General features: G+C 32.9%; 2 protein-coding genes across 2 annotated transcripts in view; both read left to right on the top strand.

The window, feature by feature from the left end:
- The window catches only part of LOC140443092 (cyclin-A2-like), a 71,088-nt gene extending 65,203 nt beyond the window's left edge, over positions 1–5,885 (top strand). Inside the window, exon 6 of the mRNA XM_072534161.1 lies at positions 4,804–5,885. The gene's annotated coding sequence lies outside the window, so the exon portion shown is untranslated. The remainder of the gene's footprint in view (positions 1–4,803) is intronic.
- A 7,628-nt stretch (positions 5,886–13,513) lies between these two features.
- The window catches only part of LOC140443133 (kielin/chordin-like protein), a 583,808-nt gene continuing 575,594 nt past the window's right edge, over positions 13,514–21,727 (top strand). The window contains exons 1-2 of the mRNA XM_072534223.1: positions 13,514–13,695; positions 13,798–13,860. The gene's annotated coding sequence lies outside the window, so the exon portion shown is untranslated. The remainder of the gene's footprint in view (positions 13,696–13,797; positions 13,861–21,727) is intronic.

Raw genomic sequence — 21,727 nt, 5'->3', positions numbered from 1 at the left:
TTTGGGTATGAATTTCTGTAGTTGGTTGTAGCTAGTGTTAATAAAGACTAGCCATTCTTGCATTAAAATAAAATACCAATTTTTGTAGAAAAAAAAAGAAGCAATGGAGTCTAGAGGTACTTGAAGAATGAACAGTCTCAGCAGGAGGACTCTCTTCTGCTGTTTCTCTTCGAGAAGAGTGTAGACGACTTAGTGTGGGAGACTATGAAGGACTGGCCTCCTTGATCAAGAAATCGTTCGTTTTATATAAAGAGTTTTGGAATTGTGAGTAGCGATATTTTGGATTTCCAGCTCAAAGTAGCAGAGGTCATATTGACTCTTAAACCTGGAAAGCAACCAAATACAGTATCATCGTACAGGTCGATTTCCTTACTACTTGTTATTTTGAAGCTATACGAGAAGCTATTGCTGAAAAGGCTGAAACTTTTCATAGACGCTAATGCTCTAATTCCATGGCACCAATTTGGGTTTCGAGAAATTTCATTTTAGATATTCTAGAGAGGTCAATAAAAAAAAATAAAGTTTGCTCCGCTGTTTTCCTCGAAGTGGCGCAAGATTTCCTACGCAGGATTTTGCCAAGTAAATACACAGAATTATCGGAATCATATATTTCAGATAGGGTTTTAGGATCAAGCAAGAAGAAGCCTACTTGTATTTAAAAGAAATTAATGTAGGTGTACCACAAGGTATTGTGATAGGTCCAGTCCTGTATCTATGATAAACTAGTGAAATTTCTGAATTAGATTATAACACAATAGCTATCTTTGCTGATGATACTACTGTATTGGTTGTAGGTAAAGATCATGAGGAAGCAATAAAAAAACTACAAACCTCTGTTAACAGACTTAATAAAGGGACTAAATGTTGGCGAATTAAATAGAATGACATGAAGTCACGGCACATTAATTTCACAAACAAGAAAAAACAACACAGTCCTGTTAATGTAAATAATTTTCAGATATCAAATGTCGATACAGCAAAATATTTGGGTATTACATTAGACGGTAGGCTACGCTGGAGGGCCCATGGTAAAAAAAAGAGAACAGCTTAACATCAAGTACAAAAAAATGTATTGGCTTTTGGGAAGACAATCCACCATGTCAATCTTCAATAAAATACTGTGTATGTAAAATAAAAAATTGTGGGGATGTGCTGGTAATAGTATTTTAAACATCGTCCAGCGATTTCAAAAAAGTGCTAAGGAGCATTGTCAATACCTTTTTGATGCTTTAGGAATAGTAACCTGCATAGGGATCTAGAAGTGGATACTGTTAACAAGATCATTGAAAAATTTGCCACGAATCACGAACAACAACTTCTTCAACACTTGACAGCGCTTGACAATCCGGATCTGGCTAGAAGACTCAAGAGGAAGAAACAGTGCAAGTTTTGGAACCTAATGGATACTATACCAACTTTCATTAAGCGATGCAGGGCGTATAAACAAAGATAAATTTAACAGATGATTGTTAAAGATGTTCCAAATGAGTCTACTCGTTCCGATAAGTAACAGTATAATTATGACACTTTATTAATTTTTTTATTTTCTCAACTATTAGTGTTTATTGCATAGTATATAAATTATTTTTATCACTGAATACATAGTAAGTAAAAAAATAATCCGATTCATAAAATTAATGAATATTTTATGCATACATGCAAGTAACAGTTCTTCAAGAATATTTAAAAACTAACCGAAATGTCCATCTTTATTTCGTTACTGCCGACGTCGTCGGAACTCATACAGGTTCGGACACGATTTAATTTTGGTATTATATTTCGGTATTGAAATTTTGTAATTTGAATCGATTTGTGAGTAGGTATATTTTTAGTCATCTTGATGGTTAAAGGACAATAAATTATATTTATGCTGTTAATGTTGAATTAGCAATTATTTATTATGCGATTTAAAACTATTTAAGTATATATTTTTATTTGTATAACGACCCTATCTATACGTGATTGTGATTACTGTAACAATAACCACGTATTTCAATAACTGATATTGAAACTAAAATGTCATCCACTGATTCTGCTGATGAATTGGTTGAAAATACATGCAGTCCTCCTCGAAAACGAAGTAAAAGAAGCCCTCTTAGCGTTGAAGTTAAGAAATTATTTTAAATGTGAAAGACAAGAAAATCCCGGATTAGTGGTTGCAGATATTGTGAAAAAAGTGGCTAATAAAGTTGGAGTTTGTGATAGAAGTGTGTTTACGGTGATAAAGGAATACAAAACGAATCATCAATTCGCTGGACTAAAAGTATGTCTGACCCGGAAAAAGAAGTTTGACAAAATTGATGATTTTGACAAACATGCTATTAGAAGACTAGTTCATAATTTTTTTATGAGCCACGAAATACCCACCGTTGATAAGGTTTTAAAGAAAGTGAACTATGACCCTGATTTGCCAAATTTTTCGAAAACCACATTTTACCGAATATTGAAAAACTTAATTTTCAATACAAACGTAGGGGAAGAAACGCTCTTTTACTAGATAGAGACGACATTGTGATGTGGTGAAGAGAATATCTTCAAAAGATTAGAGCTTATAAACTTTACGTTTTGTTCTGATGACATATTTATAGTACCTACATATGCATTCCCCAAAATTTTCAGATTTAGATAATTTAACAGTAACGAGTCACGACATATTAATAATTATATAATTATATATAATATACTTATATTTTTTGCAGGCACTCTGTACATAAAATTGTTGGCAAAAAAAATAAATTCTTGGGTTTTTCGCCCTGTATAAATGGTTCCTATTATCGGATATCAACTAAAACAATCAGGTTCTTTGTCGAGCACTTTTGAAAAATTAAAATATAAATTTCGTATTTTATAATATATATTCTGACTAAACAAAAAGATAATCCCAAATGCGGCCCTGTTGCAGGCCTACACGTGGTAATATTTACATCTTCCTGCATCGGTTAATGAATTTTACTATAGTGAGTTTGTCCTTAGGTTTAAGAATTTAAGGATAATTAGGCTAGAAAAAAGTTGTCATTGATCCTACTGTTTGATAAGATTGATATTGTTTAGTAAACAAAAAAAGTGGGAACAATCGACGGAAATTAAGATAAAGATCGATAAAATCAAGATAAGCTTTCGTCAAACTGAATAATCAGTCATAATATAAAATTGTAAATAATAGTTTGTTTACTAAAATAGTACATATTCTCATTTATTCTATATGAAGTGAAGTCAAGACCTTAACTGAAGCATCACTGAAAAGACTCGAAAAAGAGGCTGTTTGAGGATTTCCTGGACAGATAAGTTACCAACGAAGAAATTCTACACAAAATGGGTAAACAGCGAGAACTAGTTATAAAACCATAAAAGGTCGCAAACTGAAATACCTACGCCACATAATGCGTAATTAACCACGATATGACCTACTTTGGACCAAACTTTAAGGTAAAGCGCATGGAAAAGGGTAAGGATGGAAGATAGCGAGACAAACAAAGTAGAAATTTAAAGAGGAGTTAAACAGGGATGTGTGTTATCGCCATAATTATTTAATGTGTACTCCGAACTAATATTTCAGAAGGTAAAGGAAAAGGGAAAGAATTGTAGGTGTAAGAATTGGAGAGAGCATCGTGAATAATAAAAGGAATCATTAACAGAAGCAAAAAGATAAGACTAACAATGGATATAGATAAAACCAAATGCATGGTGATCTCGAAAACCTCTGTTGACATCATACATCCAACATTGGAGGGTAAACCGTTAGAGAGGGTCGACAAGTATAGATACGTGGGAGCAATTATAAACTCCCAGTTAGATCAAGATGAGGAGATAAAGGTCAAAATAAAAATAGCTTGAAAAGGATTTATAAAATACAAGTCATTGTTTCTAAATAAGAAATTGAGGTTGGTTACCAGATTGAAGTTCGTCGAATGTTATATATGGTCACAACTGCTATATGGGATAGAAGCTTGGACTCTGAAAGCCCAATTCGTAAAATAATTGGAGCCATCCGAAATATTTGTATTCTTAAAATCCCTTGGACTGCAAAAGTCTCAAAGGAAGAAGTCTTAAGACGAATTGGACATGGTAGAAAGCTTTTGAACACAATCAAAATAAGAAAATCATCGTATCTGGGCCACATACTTCGAAACGATAAATACTCTCTTCTATACGCCATCATGCAATGAAGAGTAAAGGGAAGAAAAGGTTTGGGAAGAAAGAAGACATCGTGGCTGAGGAATATCAGAGATTGGACTAACCTCAGTGTTGAACAGATATTTCACGTTGTAAAAGATAGGGAAGCGTTTAAAGAAGTGATCGTCAACCTTCGTTAGAAGACAGCACAATAAGAAGAAGAAACATGGAAAAAGAGATCTAGGAAGGAAAAATACTCTGGCTTCATCTGAATTTTACTGAACTTGTTAGAGCAGCAGTCAACAAAATCAAAATAGGCATGTTAGTGTCCAAAATCCATCACATATAGATATTATAAGAAGAAGGGACTCTACATCGAAAGTAGAGCTACTCAGTTGACCCCACAACTAACACAAACAGAGTTACAGTTTAGTTCTATCTTATTGAACAGTGTCAACGAAATTATTTATTTTTATTTGTGAGTTGTAATTTGGAATTTGGATTTCGATATAAATGCCTAGAAACATTATTTAACCTTTGTGTGCATACATTTTCAATGATAGTGTTTGTAAATAAAGATCTAATGTTCTGTTTATGTGAAATTCCCCACATAAAATTGATACATTTGGCAAATTATTTATTACAATTTATATAATACATATTCTAACACATATTTTTCTCTCATTTTAGGCACCCGTCGTTCGAAAATCCGACCTACTTCGTAAGACTAAAGCTCCTCGTACTACCAGTTCTTTATAAAAGTTATATTTCGACTAAAATGCAAACTTAACATGGATTTTTTAAACACAGATGTCTATCTTTTTTTTTTAAACGAGCGTAGTCTGAATCTGACACTAATTTGGATTTGAATATGAAAGAATTCAACTCGTGCTTAATTTGTTCCATACAGTACACTCCGTAATACATATTAAGCATATAGTGCTTTTTAATAAAAAAATATTTCTCTGCTAAAGCAGGGCATATGTTGTACATTTTTCATTAGGTTTTTATGAAAATAGTAAGTCGAGTGTATTAGCCTTTAATATAATAAAAAACTTGTCTTTAAAACAACTCTACTAATAAAAACACTGAATAGTTAATTAATTTACATATATTTGATTTTCAATAAATATTTTGCTTTCTTTTTTTGGTTTTCAACGTGATTATATCAATTTATGTTTGCTTTTCTTTGGCAAATCATTATTTAACTATATATCGCACGTTTTATTTTCAGTTTTAGTAATTAAAGTCTGTCATTTACTCATATGAGAGAATTTTTGCATATTCTTTTCTTATTGTTACTTTTATTTATTATTTGTATATTATTTTCGTTTTTTTTTATAAAAATTTTCCACAATTTATTTGTCAATATCCTATTCACTGCGCCAGTTTTGTTTTTTTAACTATTGTCGATTAAAGAGAATCGTTTGAAAAATTGTTCAGGCAACTTATGTCTAATGAAAAAATAACAATACAGAGTAAGTAATTATTAAAATTGTTAACTTTAAGACTCGGAAATTTTTTGTAGTTTTTTGGAAGTATAACTTTTCTAACGGAACTGTCAAAAATGTCGTTTACACGTACTATATAAATGTTGTATATGTTTAGTTTTTTTATTGAGTGTATAAATTGTAAGATAGTTAAAGTGTACGTTTGTTTTGAATCGTATTAGTGTTATTTGAGATATTTAAATATCGATTTACTTCTTTTAGTATAAATGTAATGTTGTTGACTATATACCATTATTAAAAATAAATGGTACTTTTGCCGAAGTTGCGTTTTATTTTTAACAACACTCATTACGTATTTAGTCACGTGGTGAACTGGACATAGTCTTTCATTAATCTGTTTTAATTTTGTCGATTTTGAAGTGTTCATAATGAATTTTTATTGGTACTAGGCCTCTAAAAATATCTCGTGGATTCTTATTACTCAGTCGTCAAAGACGAAAGTCCCATTGAATCTCTAAAAATCATAGGAACACTAAATTTTGGTAAAAATGTCAATTTTGGGATCCCAAAAAAGACGCAAAAAAGTTTTCCATTCCTCTACCCTCGACTTTTCCATAAAACCCCCTTTCTTAGGAGGATCGAGGAGAAAAATCGAAAATTATATCAAGGATAACCCCTTGATATATAAACAAAATTTACAGTTAATTAAATATTAATATAACCAATACTAAGTAATTCTAAAAATACAAAATATATGTCGTAAAAATACAAAATACGCAGTTTCCATGACTGAAATAAAACAATTAGCAGTTGAATCAACTAAGAAAAAGGTTAAATACCTAGTAAGTACCTTAACTGAACACCCCAAATGAAAACCCATATGAAACAACGAGCTGTCACTTGTGCGTAAATTCCCTATCCTCAGACCAAGCAGTTCCATATTATCAGAACAATCCATAAGAGCATTCAAATCCTCATCATCACCATTCTGTCTTTACAACCCTGTGTGGGTCCTAGAATACTCCAATATTTGGGTCACCTGATGAGAGGACATAAATATGCATTACTTCAAAATATAATGCAAGGAAAAATAGAAGGAAAACGGAATCCAGGCCGTAGAAGAATGTCATGGTTGCGTAATTTAAGAGGGTGGTTTGGCTGTACCACTAATGAACTCTTTAGGTCAGCTGTAAACAAGGTCAGGATAGCCTTGATGATTTTCAATCTCCCATAGGAGTGGCACAAGAAGAAGAAGAAGTGGGTCCTAGCCTCCTCAAGAATTTCACTCGTCGTCCCTATATATCGTCTTCCTCCGCCAAGCACGTATTCCCATATTTCTCATGTCTTCATGTTAGCAAGAAATCTTATTCTGAGTCTTCCTCTTCTTCTCTGACCAATGAGGGTTTTCTATCTTCTTCTCTATCAAGGAGGGTTTTTCTAGCTGGGTCATTTTGTTCCATCCGCATTACATGCCCTATCCATCTCAGAATCCGATCTTAATATGTTTTACGATATCAGGTTCCTGGTATATTCTATAGAATTCAAAGTTGTATCGTTTTCCCAACACTCTATTGTCATAGCTACATAGATTCGCCTTATGTTAGGACTGGGCGTATTATTGTAGTGCTCCCAGGTACACAAATTCGTTCACTGCTTCGATGACGTCGTTTTCTATAACAAGTGGTCGTAGTATTTGTGGTTGCAGGCTTATTTTATATACTTCGTTTTGTTGGTGTTTATTATTAAACCCGTTTTTGTAGCTGATTCTTTTAATGCTCAATTTAAGGTTCAGACAATTCCCCCAGAATTTGTAGTCAACATTAAACTTTTTCAAGAGTTAGTTTTGTTAAATTTACCAACTGATTTGGTATTCCTAGCTCTTTCTTTGCTTTGAACATTTCTGTTCTATTCACAGAGTCGTAGGCTGCTTCTTAGTCTATAAATATCTGATGAGTATAAATGCCATATTCCAGTGTTTTTCCAAAATTTGTTTCAGGGTTGCAATCTGATGAATTGCCGATTTACCATCTCTGAAACCAACCTGGTATTTTCCTACTATCCGCTCTGCATATGGTGCCATACGATGACATAGTACTGTGGAAAATATTTTATACGCTGCATTTAGAAGCGTAATTCCTCTGTGGTTAGATCATTCAAAGACATCTCCTTTTTTGTGTATGGTGCAAAGTATTCCAATCATTGGGGAGGGATTTCTGTGCCCATATTTCTGTTATAAGCTGCTGTAATGCCATTATGGTATCATGGCTACCTTCTTTATGTAGTTTAACTGGGAGAATATTTATTTCGGGTGATTTGTTTCTGGCTAGCTTTTTAACTGAATCTTTAACTTCAAGAATCGTTGATGATTCCACTTCCCTCTTGTCTGTTCCCCTTACCTCATCTCTTTCGTCTTCCAGGTTTTTTTCTTGTTTCTCTATATTAAGTGACTGTTTAAAGTATTCCACCCATCTATTTAATATATCTTTCCTTGTTGTTAATAGGTCGCCATTCTGACTTTTGCATTATTTTGTGGTTTCCTTGAATTATTTGCTGTAGATGTTAATTTTCTTATAGAATGCTCTGAATTCTTTCCCTCTGGTAAGGTTTTCTATATATTTAAGTTCCGTATTGGTTTCGCTTTTTTCTTTTGTGTATCCTCTTCTCTTTGCCTGGTAATTCTCTACAGTTGTTCTAGTTCGTCGGGTAAGCATCTTTCTGTAGGCTACACTTTTTTCTTTTGTTGCATTCTTGCATCCATCGTCAAACCAATAATTTTTACGGGCACAAATTTCTGTTCCCATTTCATCTATCGCTACTGTTCAATTTCTTTTTTTATTCTGGTTAAGTAGAAGGCTATATCTATTTGGCCTTCTTCATTTACATTTTGATTTCCTAGCCTGTTGGTGATGTTTGCGAGTACCGAATTTTACTATCTCTGTTTCAAAAATAAAACTTTCTGGATATTAAATTCCTCTTAGTTTTAGTTAATATTCTTTAGAACAGCTCCCCTGACTGTAAAACAGAAGTTATGTTTTTATGTTGTTATGTTTTATAAGTTATGAAATTTTTTAGTAGAAAAACAAGCAAATAAAAGCAAACTAATGTGTAACTGAAGTTGTAAAAAACTGATGTCCATTTGAGACTTTATTACCTATTTTATCAATTTTATTTGACACATTTTGCTTTGAATCTTCTTACAATATCTATGTATCTATGTTTTCTTCTGTATGCTTCTGTTTGGTTTTTTTTTTCGGCATAGACTTTTAGTCATTCAGACAGACTCTGTTTGGTTGATTTTATTTATTTATTCAACGGGAAAACCCCTTAATGTATAAAAAAATTACAGTTAATTAAATAATCTTATAACCTATACTAACTACACCTATAACCTATACTATCTGAATACCCCAAATGAAAACCCATATGAAACAACGACCTGTCACTTGTGCGTAAATTTTCCATCCTCATACAAAGCAGATCAGTCCCAAGCCAGGATAAAGGAGAAGGGGTCTACAGCCAGGTTAGCATACTACTGATAGATTTTAAAACCATACATCATCATCCAGCCTCAAGAGTCCACTGCTGAACATAGGCCTCTTCCTCATGTTTCCAACCCCGTTTATGTTGCGCCGCTCTCATCCAGTCTTTATTGAGTCTTCTTAAATCGTCAGTCCATCTTGTAGGTGGTCGACCGACGCTTCTCTTGTCTTCCCTTGGCCTCCATTCCAATAACCTCTTTGTCCATCGCCCATCTGTCATTCTGGCTATGTGTCCTGCCCATCTCCATTTTAGTCTGGCTATCTTCTCGATGATGTCAGTCACTCCGGTTCTTCTCCTGATGTCTTCGTTGGTTATTCTGTCTCGCAGAGTTATTCCTAACATGGACCGCTCCATTCTTCTCTGCGTGACTCTCAGTTTGGTAGCTGGTGCTTTTGTTAAGGTAAGTGTTTCTGCTCCGTACGTCAAGACTGGGAGGACGCACTGATCAAATACCTTTCTCTTTAGGCATGTGGGCAGCTCACTTTTAAAAGTTTCTCTCAGTTTTCCAAATGCTGCCCACCCAAGGCCGATTCTTCTCTTCAGTTCATGAGTCTGGTTATCCCTGCCAATCATAATTTCATGTCCCAGGTATTTATATCTATCTACGAGTTCTATTTCTTTCCCACCAATACTGATGTTCTGGTTGGGTACCAAATTGGTCATGATTTTTGTTTTTGAGATATTTATATTTAAACCTACACTTTCTGTAGCCACAACGAGTTCCTGTACCATCTCTCTTGCCATACCTAGATCTTCAGCTATTATAAGTATATCATCGGCGAAACGTAAGTTGTTTAGATATTCTCCATCTATTTTTATTCCCTTTGTCATACCATAATACCATACCAAAACCATACAGCTCATAGAAATATTATAACAACAACAAATGTTAATGATGAGTCCAATATAACACCAAGATCTCTAATTTCACTCAAAATCAGTAAAAGTAAACTCCAGCAGTGTGGTGAAAATTATTAGGAAGTAACAAATCACTTGCAATATCGATTTTAACATTGGTCATCATCATAAATTGCAAAGATTAAGTGCAAACATTTACTACGTTGATTAGGCGCAGTGTTTACCTGCTCCAGATTAAGGTAGGTAAAATAGTTGGCAATAGTTGCTGTTGGATATAAAGAAGAACAAGATACATTAAGGCCATTTTTGCTGTATGTTTTCAAGTAGCCAGTGGAAGATTTAAATCTCCAATGAAATACACAGTGGTGGATTTTGGTTCTCAACTAACAGCTTCAACAGCAATGCAGTGATCTACATAATCGTATCGTCTCTGGAATTTAGAGGAATGTAAACTGCACCAAATATCCAGCACAAATACATGTTTCACACTACTAATTCTTGTTTTTAGTTGTTTTGCTGCCATGTTATTCTTGACGAGAATCAAAACTCCAACTCCACAATCACGACTTTTATTACTGATATTAAAGGAGCGGTCAAATCTTAATATATTATATTGTTCTGAAGCTATTTTCTTGTGGCTACTAACAATTTGTAGGTAAGTGTATGCTGTAGGAGTTTTCTTCATCACAATAGTAAGCAGCAGCATTTCCATCTGGGGTTTTAGAGGCGTCGGTAAAAATTTGTAAGTAGTTGGGTTAATGGATATGATTTCTGCAAAAAGATTTTTATTTATCAAGAAGTTTGTATTTAAATTTGGTCCATGGATGATAGATTGCATTTGTATAAAGCAATAGACTAAGTTGATCCATGTTAAAATTTGTGACTTTTATTCTTTCTATTAGAGGTATACAGTTTGTTGTCTTTTTAAAATAGAGGATGCCAGGGTGGAAAATTTGAGAGAAAGGAAGATGTTGTTTTTGAATTGATATTTTGGCGATGTAGTTTAGTGATAATTGTTGTCGCCTTATGTTTAGAGGTGGCTCTTTAGCAAGAACTTGTAGACTACTATGTGGGACTAGTTCTAAATGCCCCAAGTGCCAATCTCAAAGCTGTAAATTGAATACTGTTAAGCTTTTCTTAAGGTAGTTTTGCTTGCGGCCTTAAAAATGCAACCGTAATCTAGTTTACTTCTAATGAGTGATTTATATAAGTTTATTAATATTTTAGTTGTGTCCCAAACTTTATAAGACAGAATTTTGAGTATAATATATAACCTAGATTGACAGGAATGTTGTAGTTTGTTGATATACAAGTTCCAATTTAAGGTTCTGGTAAAAGCTGAACATAGAAAATTAACTTCTTCTGATTGTTTTAATAATAAATTATTTAAAGTTAGTTCAGTTGAATACCGAGATCTGTTTTTATTAAAAATTATGGATTGGGTTTTTTTCTGTAAAGAAGTTAAACCCTGTTTTTAACGTACAATTTCCAAGCCGAGTTAAAACATTTTGTAAAATTTTAGTTGCCGATTCTATTTTGTTTGATTTAGTATAAACGAGGATATCGTCTGCATAAATACTGGCTTTAACAGGTGGTCTAATTTCATGAATAACACTATAGATAGCAACTAAGAATAATGTAGGACTTATTATAGAACCTTGAGAGATTACATTATCTAATGTTCTTGTTGAGCTTTTTTATTTATCCTAATTTCTATTGATCGATTATTTAAAAAATTGTTTACAAATGCTATAGTAGTTATAGTATGTTAACTTGAATCCCGTTATTTCTTCCATTTTTCAAAATGCAGTGCCTCCAAGTTCTCTCAAAAGCTTGGTTTATACCAAAAAACATTTCAATCAGTTTCTGGTTGTTTACAAAGAATTGAGATTTGCTTAACAGCTTCTATATACTTTATTTTGTAAGCTTAAATCTAATTTTACTATCTCAGTTTAAAGATTATGCTTTATGGATGTTAAATTTGTAACAGTTTTGGTAAGTTTACTTTAGGACCACCCCCTTCCCAATAAAACAGTAGGTAAGGTAGAACAGAAGGGTGTATAGTGGAAATAGCATTAAATAAATAAAAACTAAAAAAATTAGGTGAATAATAACAAAATCAAGTATTCAGTGGTCTACACAAAGGTTCTTCTAATAATTTAATGCTTATTTTATCTCTTTTCTTTGAGACAACCTTCTTTGACCTTACTTCCAATATCTCTTTATCTATACTTTCTTTACAGCTTATCTGTGGTTTATTTTGTAGGCTCAAAGATAATTTTGGTATCTCAGTTTAACGATTATGCTTTATGGATGTTAAATTTGATGCACTTCTAGTAAATTTACTCTAAAATTACCCCCATATATATAAAACACTATCTATGGTGGAATAGAATGCAATAGACTGTTAGTAACATTAAAATATAGCAACACTAAGAAACATATGTAAATAATTGGTAAAACAAAGTAGTTAGTTGTTTATACTAATGTTATTTTAATACTTAATCACTTACCTCATCGTTTTTATTTGTGACATACTGCTTTGGATCTTCTTCCAATACATTTCTATCTATATTTCATTAACAGCTTCTTCTGGGCATCTCTGTGTCTTATTTGGTTGCCTAAAAGGTAATTTTGCTATCTCTGTTCAAAGATTAAACGATTTAAATTTGATATTTTTCATAGTTTTAGTTAAATTATATTAGATTGTTAGTAAAGCATTAGTAAGGGTGAAGAGTAAATATATTTAGCGACGGTAACATCAAAATATAAGAAAAATAGGAGAATATTACAATAATAGGAAGAACCAATTATTAGAAACTTTTATTTAATGTGAAAATCCTTACAAAATACTCTAAAGAGGTGAAAAATATCACAAAATAGAAGAAACCAGCAAGAAAGTGTAATCTAACAGATTTTGGCAATTTCAATGTGATACTAAGACAAACAAATATCATAGTTTACATAAATATATATCTATCTAGTATCTATAAAAGGCTTTTAAATGAATATTGAATAATATATCAAGAAAAAGCTTGATTTTGATTGTAACTATATTGCCCCATTTTCCTCAATAATGTAAGAATAAAATCTGTCTTAAGGTTAAAGCAAGGGAAGGACATGAGGAAATAATAAATTAGAATATTTAATTTTATATTTTTTTGGTTTCTTCTAATTATTATTATTTATTTTGTTTTATTAAGAGGCCAATGTAATTCCGTTGGTGAAATTATGTCTCGTAACAACTTTGACAGGAGGCCGACCAATGGCAGGTGAGTATTTGAAAAAATTCAAAATACTAATTATTGAGAACTCCAATTCAAAATGTACAAAAGCCAGTCGATTTAAAAAAAAATTTAAGTTGTATTAGTACTAAAAAAACTCTAATAACTAATAATTTCAAAAGTTTTGAACTTTGGTGTCTGAATACTTATGTCATGACTGACCAATCACAGCACGAGCTGTTATCCATACCGCCAGAAGTCTATAAAAGCTCAGGTTCTCCTGTCAATTCATCATTTACTCAGTTTAAGTTGTTAGTGATGTATCTATTTGCACGTTTTTTCGCCGAGTATGGAGTTCGCGAATTTGAATTTCGTTCGGAACTAGTCCGGTCTCTGGATTTTGAATTTGTCGTCTGTCATCGGTCATTTGTTTCCGAATCATTTTGTTTTGTTTTGTATTAGAACTTTTTAGTGAATAATTTGTTTAGATTTTCTATGGCAATTTGATGGTATGTATTTTATGATCGACACATTTTCTTTGTTTTTCTAAATTTTATTATTTTGTTTTCGTTAAAATACGCTTGTTTTTAATGACTTCATTATTTTTTCAGCCTGTGTTAGTGCTTTTAAATCTAAATGGTTGTGGACAATGGACAAATTTAAAGAATTATAAGGTAAGATTTTATATTTTTTCTTCTTAACTTTTATATTTCGCCAAATATTAATATTTTAATAAATTTTAAATGTTTTGTTACATTTTTTCATACTTTTTTTTTACCATTTTAATATATTTTTAATGATTTATTAAATTTTAAATGTTTTTTCACTTTTTTTAATAAATTTTAAATAATACCTAATTTTTTATTTGATTGATTTAATACTTATTAACTTTGAATTTCATTTACTGAGAGTTTTCACATTTTTTTACTATTTAATACATTTTTCATTAAACAATTTACTTTCTAAATTATTTTTGGACTTTTTATTAAAATGAAAATTTTTATTGATTTTTTAAATGTTTTCTTGAGTTAGGTAATTAACATTTTCTTGTGCATTTAAAGGATTTTTAATAAACTTAAACTTTATTACATTGCTTATTAAGTACTGTTTTAATATGTTACTTTTTAATGATAATTTTTTATCACTTGTGTCTTTGCCGTTATCTCTATGCGTAGTCGGCTTCCTTGAGTACGTTTTCCCTTTTCCCATATATTTTTATCTTGGCCACACCAATAGCAATCTCCTTCACGTGCATATCCTTTCTAAGAGTCTTCCTAGTGCAGCGTTTCCCAAACTTATTTTTCCGTGGTCCGGTTAATTTTGTGCTTATCCTTCGTGACCCATTAATTTCTTTTCATATCCCGGTATGTATGTACAAGAAAACATATGTAAATATTTATTATAGTTTTATGTATTTTAATAAATAATCATTAGCTCAAACAAAAATGTAATGAAATAAAATAAAAATCGAATACTTTTTTAATTAGAAGTATGCAGTTGTTTTTGGTTAACTAAAAATTTAGCTTAACAAAAAAAATATGCACGAAAAATACGCGCTCTCTGGCGAGGCTGGACGACCCGGCATTCTGCTTTCATGGCCCGGTACCAGGTCGCGACTCACCATTTGGGAAACTCTGCCCTAGTGCGTTTTTTTAATCTACCCTTTCCAGGAATTTATAAATCAACATTTCTTAATGTTATCCTTTTTTGTCACTGCATTCATCAATCTAAGCATTTCATTGTTTTTCTTACTTTTTACCTACCCTGTTTGATATATCATAGCTGGTTATAAGGAAAGTGTAGAAAATTTTCTTCCCTAAATTTTCCCTAATGTATCTTTTCAGTATCATTGGAATCTGTCAACAATACATTATTCGCCTTCCATTTCATCTATTTCATTCTAACTCTACTACAAGTATTTTTTCGATTGCTTTTCTACATCATTTTATTGTGTAATATTATTTATATCTTTTCTCTACCCTCCCTGGTGTCAAGTTCTTCTTCTTCTTTTTGGGTAAACACGATTCTGTCGGCTTTTCAATGTGCCTCATTTTTTTCGATCCCTTGCTTTCTCTCTCCTATTTCTGACAAGTCTTGCTTTATTGCTTCCAACCATTTCTTCTTTGGACGACCTCTTCTTTTTTCCCCATTTCTCCCTCCTTCAGTACTGTTTTAACATTTCGATTCTCTGGCATTCGTGTAATGTGACCAAGCCATCTAGCTCTGGGCTCGTATTTTTGCCGTAATTGCCGGTTTTCCATACATCCTCATTATTTCTTAATTCGTTCGTCTTCTCCAATTATACTCCTCCGTCTTTATTCCTCCGAAAAATTTTCTGGCCACTTTTCTTTCTCAGATCTCTACTTACTTTTCTTCCTGCTGGTTCATAATCAACGTTTCACTGGCATACATCACTGTGGGTCTAATTACTGTCTAGGGGACTCACATTTTAACTGTTCTTGACACATTTTTTGCTTTTAGTAATGAATTTAGTGACCCTATTGCTCTGCTTCCCTTCATTAAACTTTTGTCTACCTTTATTTCTTTTTTTCCCGTGTTCGTTATAGTTACTCCTAAGTATTAAAATTCTGACACTTTTTCAAAACTATAGACAGTCTCTGCTCCTTTCATTTTAGTATATTTGTTATATTTGTTATGTCTTTTCTAATTTCCATATATTGCGTTTTTGTTTTGTTTATTATTAATCCGTATCTTTTTGCTTCCTCAAATTTTTGGAAAACTTTTTCTAAATGTTTTTTTTGTTCTCGCTAGTATTACCACATCATCCGCGTATGTTATGCACTGTTATCTGCTATTGAAAATAGTCATTTTCGTGCTCATATTTGATCTTCTTACGATTTGTTCTAATACTAGGTTGAATAAATTCGTTGATAGCGGATCCCCCGTTTTAAACCTCTATTTACTGTGAACCGTCTTGAAAAGCTTCCTCCCATTGCTAACCTATTCATCGTCTTCCTAAGCGTGATTCTCACTAGCCTTATATTCTTTTCTGATATTTTTAATATTTTCCTGGCCTCATATAGCATTGTTCGATTTAGGGAGTCATATGCTTAAAATCGATAAATAGCATAATAATATGCAATCCTAAGTTTTCTTCATAACTATTATTTTGTATTAATTTTAACATACTTATTTGATTAGTAGTTATTTTTTCTGATGTAAAACGTCCCTGGTATTCTCCAATCACTTTGTTATCATATTTTATTAATCTTTTCCTAATAATTTTTGCAAGTATTTTATAGACTACTTTTAATAGTGCTATATGGATTTCGCACTCCGTTTTGTCTCCTTTGTCATCATCAGCCTCTCACAATTCACTGCTGGACATAGGCCTCCCCTGTTTGTCTCCAAAGTGTTCTATCTTGTGCTTGCTGTATCCAGTTTTTTGTTGTCTTTCGTAAGTCGTCTTGCCATCGTGTTGGTGGTCTTCCTCTGCTACGTTTATCGGTTCTTGGTCTCCATTCAACTAGTTTGCGAGTCCATCTTCCGACCTTCATTCTGGCAACGTGTCCAGCCCATTTCTATTTTATAACAGCTTCTTTCAATGACGTCTACGACTTTGGTCTTAGCTCGTAGATCTTCGTTTATAACCCTGTCTCATAGAGTGGCCCCTATCATTGATCGCTCCATTCTTCTCTGCGCTACCCTTAGTTTTTGTGCATTTTTCTTTGTGAGCGATAATGTTTCTGCACCATAGCTCATCACCGGTAGCACCGGTAGCTTTTTTGTAGTTAATACAAAATAAGAGCACCATTCCATTGTTTCAGCATTTCTTCCTTTTGCCAAATTATTAGTGTCAAGTGAAATATTCTTTCCTTTAATCTTTAGCCACCTTCCTTAAAAATCTCTTCTCTTGCACTTTTATTATTTTTAGGTCTCTTATTATTTCTTTGACTTCATTCAAAGTTGGTTCTTCGCACGTCTCTTCTTCATCTTCCTGTCAATTCTCATTTCCTTCAAGATCCTATTGTTGGGCAGTATTTAATAGATCTTTAAAATATTCTTTGTTTTTAGCTGTTCTTTTGTCTTTTTTCTGCAAATTATTTTCACTTCCCTTCTTCTTGCCACACAGTTTTCGATCGTGTTTTGGGTATTTTCTTTATCTCTTTGTAGTTTGCCCAGTTTCTTCTTGCCAAAACATTCCTACATTCTTCATCGAACTAGTCTTGCCATCTTTTTATATGCTCTCTTTCTATACACTTTTCCGCTGCTTCCGACATGGCTGTCTGTATGATCTGTCTGACTCTTCATCTATAACCTGTTTGACTGGATTCTCTAGTTTTCTATTTATTTCTTCCTCTAGTCTGTTTACAATCTGCTTCTCTTGAAGGTGCTCTAATTAGTAATTTAATCTATCTCTAATCGGTTTGGGTATTATTGGTAGTTCTTGTTTTAGTTTTGCTATTATAAGTGTATGGTCACTATTGATATCTACCCCTCTGTAACTCCGGCAATCGATTATTGTCTTATCATGTTTGCTTTCAATTAGGACATGATCTATCTGATTTTTTGTTTTTCCATCGGGAGAAGTCCATGTTACCTTATGAATGTCTTTGTGATCAAAAGTTGTGCTAGCTATCTTTATTTTGTTCTCTGTAGCAAATTCTATTTTGCTAAACTTTTCCTCGTTTTCATTTGATTCCTTATGTAAACTTCATCCTCCTGTTATTCTTCTATATATTTCCTCTTTTCCGACTTTCGCATTCATGTCACCAATGATTATCTTTATATTGTATTTTTGTATAGTTCCTATTAGGGTGCTTAGCTTTTCGTAGAACTTTGTTTTGGTTTCTAAATCCTTATCTTCAGTGGGCGCATGTACATTAATGATACTTATCTTCCTATGCTTTGCTCTTACTCTTAAGTAACATATTCTGTCCGATATTGGTTAAAAATTTACAACTGCTTTGTTTACTTTCTCCGACACCATGAATCCCACTCCAAAATATCTTTTGATCTCCCCACTCATAAACAGTGTGCTCTTTCCTATTTTTATTATTTCATTTTCTAGTTGTTTCGTTTTTTGTAGGGCAAGGATATCTATTGTAGATTTTTCCATAATTTGTTCTTTCTTAAAGCTCCCTGCTCATAAGTACCTCTCATATTCCAAGTCACAATTTTTATTATGTCCTTGGACTGTTGCCATTCTTTTGTGTTTATTTTTCCGTTTTCCATGGTCCTATTGCTTTGTCTTGCCGTTTCGGTATCGTATTTCCCCGGTTGTTTTTCTTCTAGTTTTTTGGCAATTTTTCTTTGGTATTTTCTTTTAGTTGTTGTTTTTCTTCATCCATTTTCATCTTTATTGTGTTATTCTGGTAGATATTATCTATCGTTTTTATTATTCATAGAGGTACAATAAGTGGCCAACGTCCTTTAATTCGACTCTATCAAATGGCTTCTTAAGGTCCACCAACTATAAATGTCGGTTTGTTGTCTTCTATTGATTTTACATACACTTGCCTCATTATAAATATAGCGTCAGTGCATAATTTTCCTGGCCTAATTTTAGTAAAAATTTTATTATTTTAGTATTTGTTTAATAAATTAATTCCTCTATAGTTCTCCAGGTCCGATTTGTCTCCCTTTTTAAACGATTTATTAGGATGCTAGATCTCCATTCTTGTGGTATTCTGTTTTGTTCTATTATTTTTTGAATTAGTTTTAATAGGTGCTTGGTCAGATATTCCGTAGCGCTCCGTACTTCGAAAATAGTCTGTTCATGTTTCCTTCTGAATGTCGTTCGTTTTTATTAGTTCGTTTATCCCTTTTCTTTGTTTTCTGATCATTTTTCATATTTCTCATTGTATTTCGTAGAAGTTATGTTCCATCTGTTTGGAGAAGCGCTCTTAATTATGCTTTATTTTTTCTATACCCTTGTTGTTGTATATCCTGTCTCAATTCTTCTGTTTAGTGTTGTTTTGTTTCTTGCGTTTTCAATTAATCTATGTTCATTTTTTTCTTTCTTTGTTAATATTGTTTTGATTATTTTCCTCCTTAGTCTTTAACAGCGTTAAAGGCCTTGTAAGCTTCTGGCTTTCATACCTTCGCTATTTTCCTCCATTATTTTCGGTCCCTTGCTTGTTCCCTCCACTCTCTCATGTCTATTTCCGATAAGTCTTGCGTTACTGCATCCAACCATTTCTTCTCTGTCGTTTTCTTTAACATTTCGGTTTCTCTCACAATCAATTTGTATGATTTGATAAAGCCGTCTAGCTCTTTGGACTCGCATTTTTGCCGTAATTATTTTTTCTCATATATCCTCATGATTTCTTCTTTTGTTTGTCTTCTTCAAATATTCTTTATTGATCGTATTCCTCCGAATTTTTTTTGAGGAACCTTCTCTCACACATCTCTATTTTCTTTTCTTTCTGCTGGTTCATAATCCACGTTTCGCTGGCGTACATCACTGCGGGTCTTATTATTGTCTCGTAGATTCGCAGTTTTGTTATTCGTTCCTTTTTTTATTTCAGTATTGAATTTAGTGACTCTATTGCTCTTTTCCCCTTCATTAATCTTTTCTCTATTTTTTTTTCTTTTTTTCTCCTTTCGTTATGGTATATGGTTACTCCTAAATATTCATATTCTGTCACTTTTTCAAAATTATCCGCTGCTTTTATTATGATATATTTATGTCTTCTTTTATTTTTATAGATTGCGCGCAAGGTTGTTAATCCGTATCTTTTCGCTTCCTTTTTAAATTTTTGGAAATACTTTATTTTGGAAATTTTTGGAAATCTAAATTTTTTTCGTTTTGGCTATTATCACCACATCATCCCTGTACGCTATCGACTAGTTCTTGCTGTAGAATATGGTTCTTCTTGTGCTTATATTTGATCTTCTTACGATTTGTTCTATCTAATACTATGTTAAACAAATTCGTTGATTACTTCGTTTTAAAATACTTTCTATTTTTGCCTTATTTCTTCTTGCCAAAGCATTTCTACAATGATCATCGAACCAGTCATGGCGTCTTTTTACATACATAATTTCCATACTTTTTTCCGACGCTTTCGACATGGCTGTCTGTATAGTCTGTTATTCTTCTTCTATTTCCTGCTTGACTGGATTCTCTAGCCTTTAATTTATCAATAAGATTCTGTAACTGTTTTCTTGTGACACGTCTAAGCTAAATATTGTGTTTATATGGGATTAAGCCACAATTGATTGTAATTAAATTTTTGAATAACTAAAATTTGACGTTTCGATTTTTATTCTAAAAATTGTTTTTGAAAAAAAGATTGAAACATTTAAATCGAAATATTAATTGAAACAGCAAGCAAGCAATTTATTTAAACCCAGCTTGTGAGACATGTTCACCCCCCGAATTACGTTCGGGTGAAGCAATTCATTGGAGCGAGGTGTATTAACTCGAGTAGAACAAGAGTCACTTCATTGCGCTCCAATGCTCCAGACCATCTCTTTACCCCTTATAGCACTTTGATGCGCGATAGGGGCACAACTATCAGCCAAATGCTCTTCATGTGGGAGTCCTGGATAATAGAACTCCATCATGGTTCCCTAATCGATTTTAAATTCAGCTCAGCGTGACGTGCTTTATTCCTGTAATCCTCTAGTGACTTGTCCGCGAATCTAAAATTGCTTTTTTCGTTTTTTATATTTTTTTGTTAATTTTTTTTGGTCAGATGTCTATATAAAAGGTCCTGTTGTTGTTCTTTTGGTCCTTACTCCTTGCGGCCCACACAGTGCGGCGATTTGCAGTGTTTGTCGACTAATTAGAGCAACCAACTATCATCTGTTGGTTTTTTATTTTTCTTTCTGGGGTTTCTGTTTTCTCTCTGGTGATTTGATTTTGTTTATTTTCTTGTTTGATTTTCTCTTCTTTATTTATTTCATTTTCGCTCACTACTTTTTATTTCATTAGACTTCACTTTTGGTTTCTTTATTTATTCCGCTATTTGTTGTTTAGTCCTTTTGTGTTTTCATCGGTGAAAAGTGTCGTATTTCATGACCTCTCGAAGTATGGGACTGTGGTGGTTTTTCAGTTCTGCGAATTTTATCCTGGCTCTATCCTTCATTATTTCTGTTATCCTGACCTGTTGTAGTTCCCTGAATATGAAGCATTCTGCTACATATCTTGGGATTTTGACAGCTTCTCTTAGGCACCTGTTGTGAACTGCTTGAATCTTTTTCTTTGTGGCGCTACAGGAGTGTCCCCATGCGAGAGATGCCTATGTAAGTATCGGTAGAATGATACTGTTTATTGATCTCATTTTGGTTTTAGTCCTCAGCTTACTTTTTCTACATGTGAGTCCTCTGATGGATGCTTTAGTTGAATTTTTGAATGTAAGTCCTTTATCCATGATGACTCAGGTATTTTTTCACTCGACGGGATTGTTCTGTAAAGTAAGTTGTTCTTCTGGCTGCTGAAGTCTCTTTTGTCGCTGAAATGGCAAGTTTCCATTTGATACTTCATTCCTCGATTTCGTACAACGCTATTTGCAAGTTGTTAAATGCTATGTCTACATTTCGATGCTTGGCCGCTATTGCAGTGTTGTCGGC

The sequence above is a fragment of the Diabrotica undecimpunctata genome, chromosome 1 (assembly GCF_040954645.1).
Source record: "Diabrotica undecimpunctata isolate CICGRU chromosome 1, icDiaUnde3, whole genome shotgun sequence".
In the NCBI taxonomy this organism is placed as follows: Eukaryota; Metazoa; Arthropoda; class Insecta; order Coleoptera; family Chrysomelidae; genus Diabrotica; species Diabrotica undecimpunctata.
Note: the sequence above shows the minus strand (reverse complement) of the source record. Positions and strands in the feature narration are given on the sequence as shown.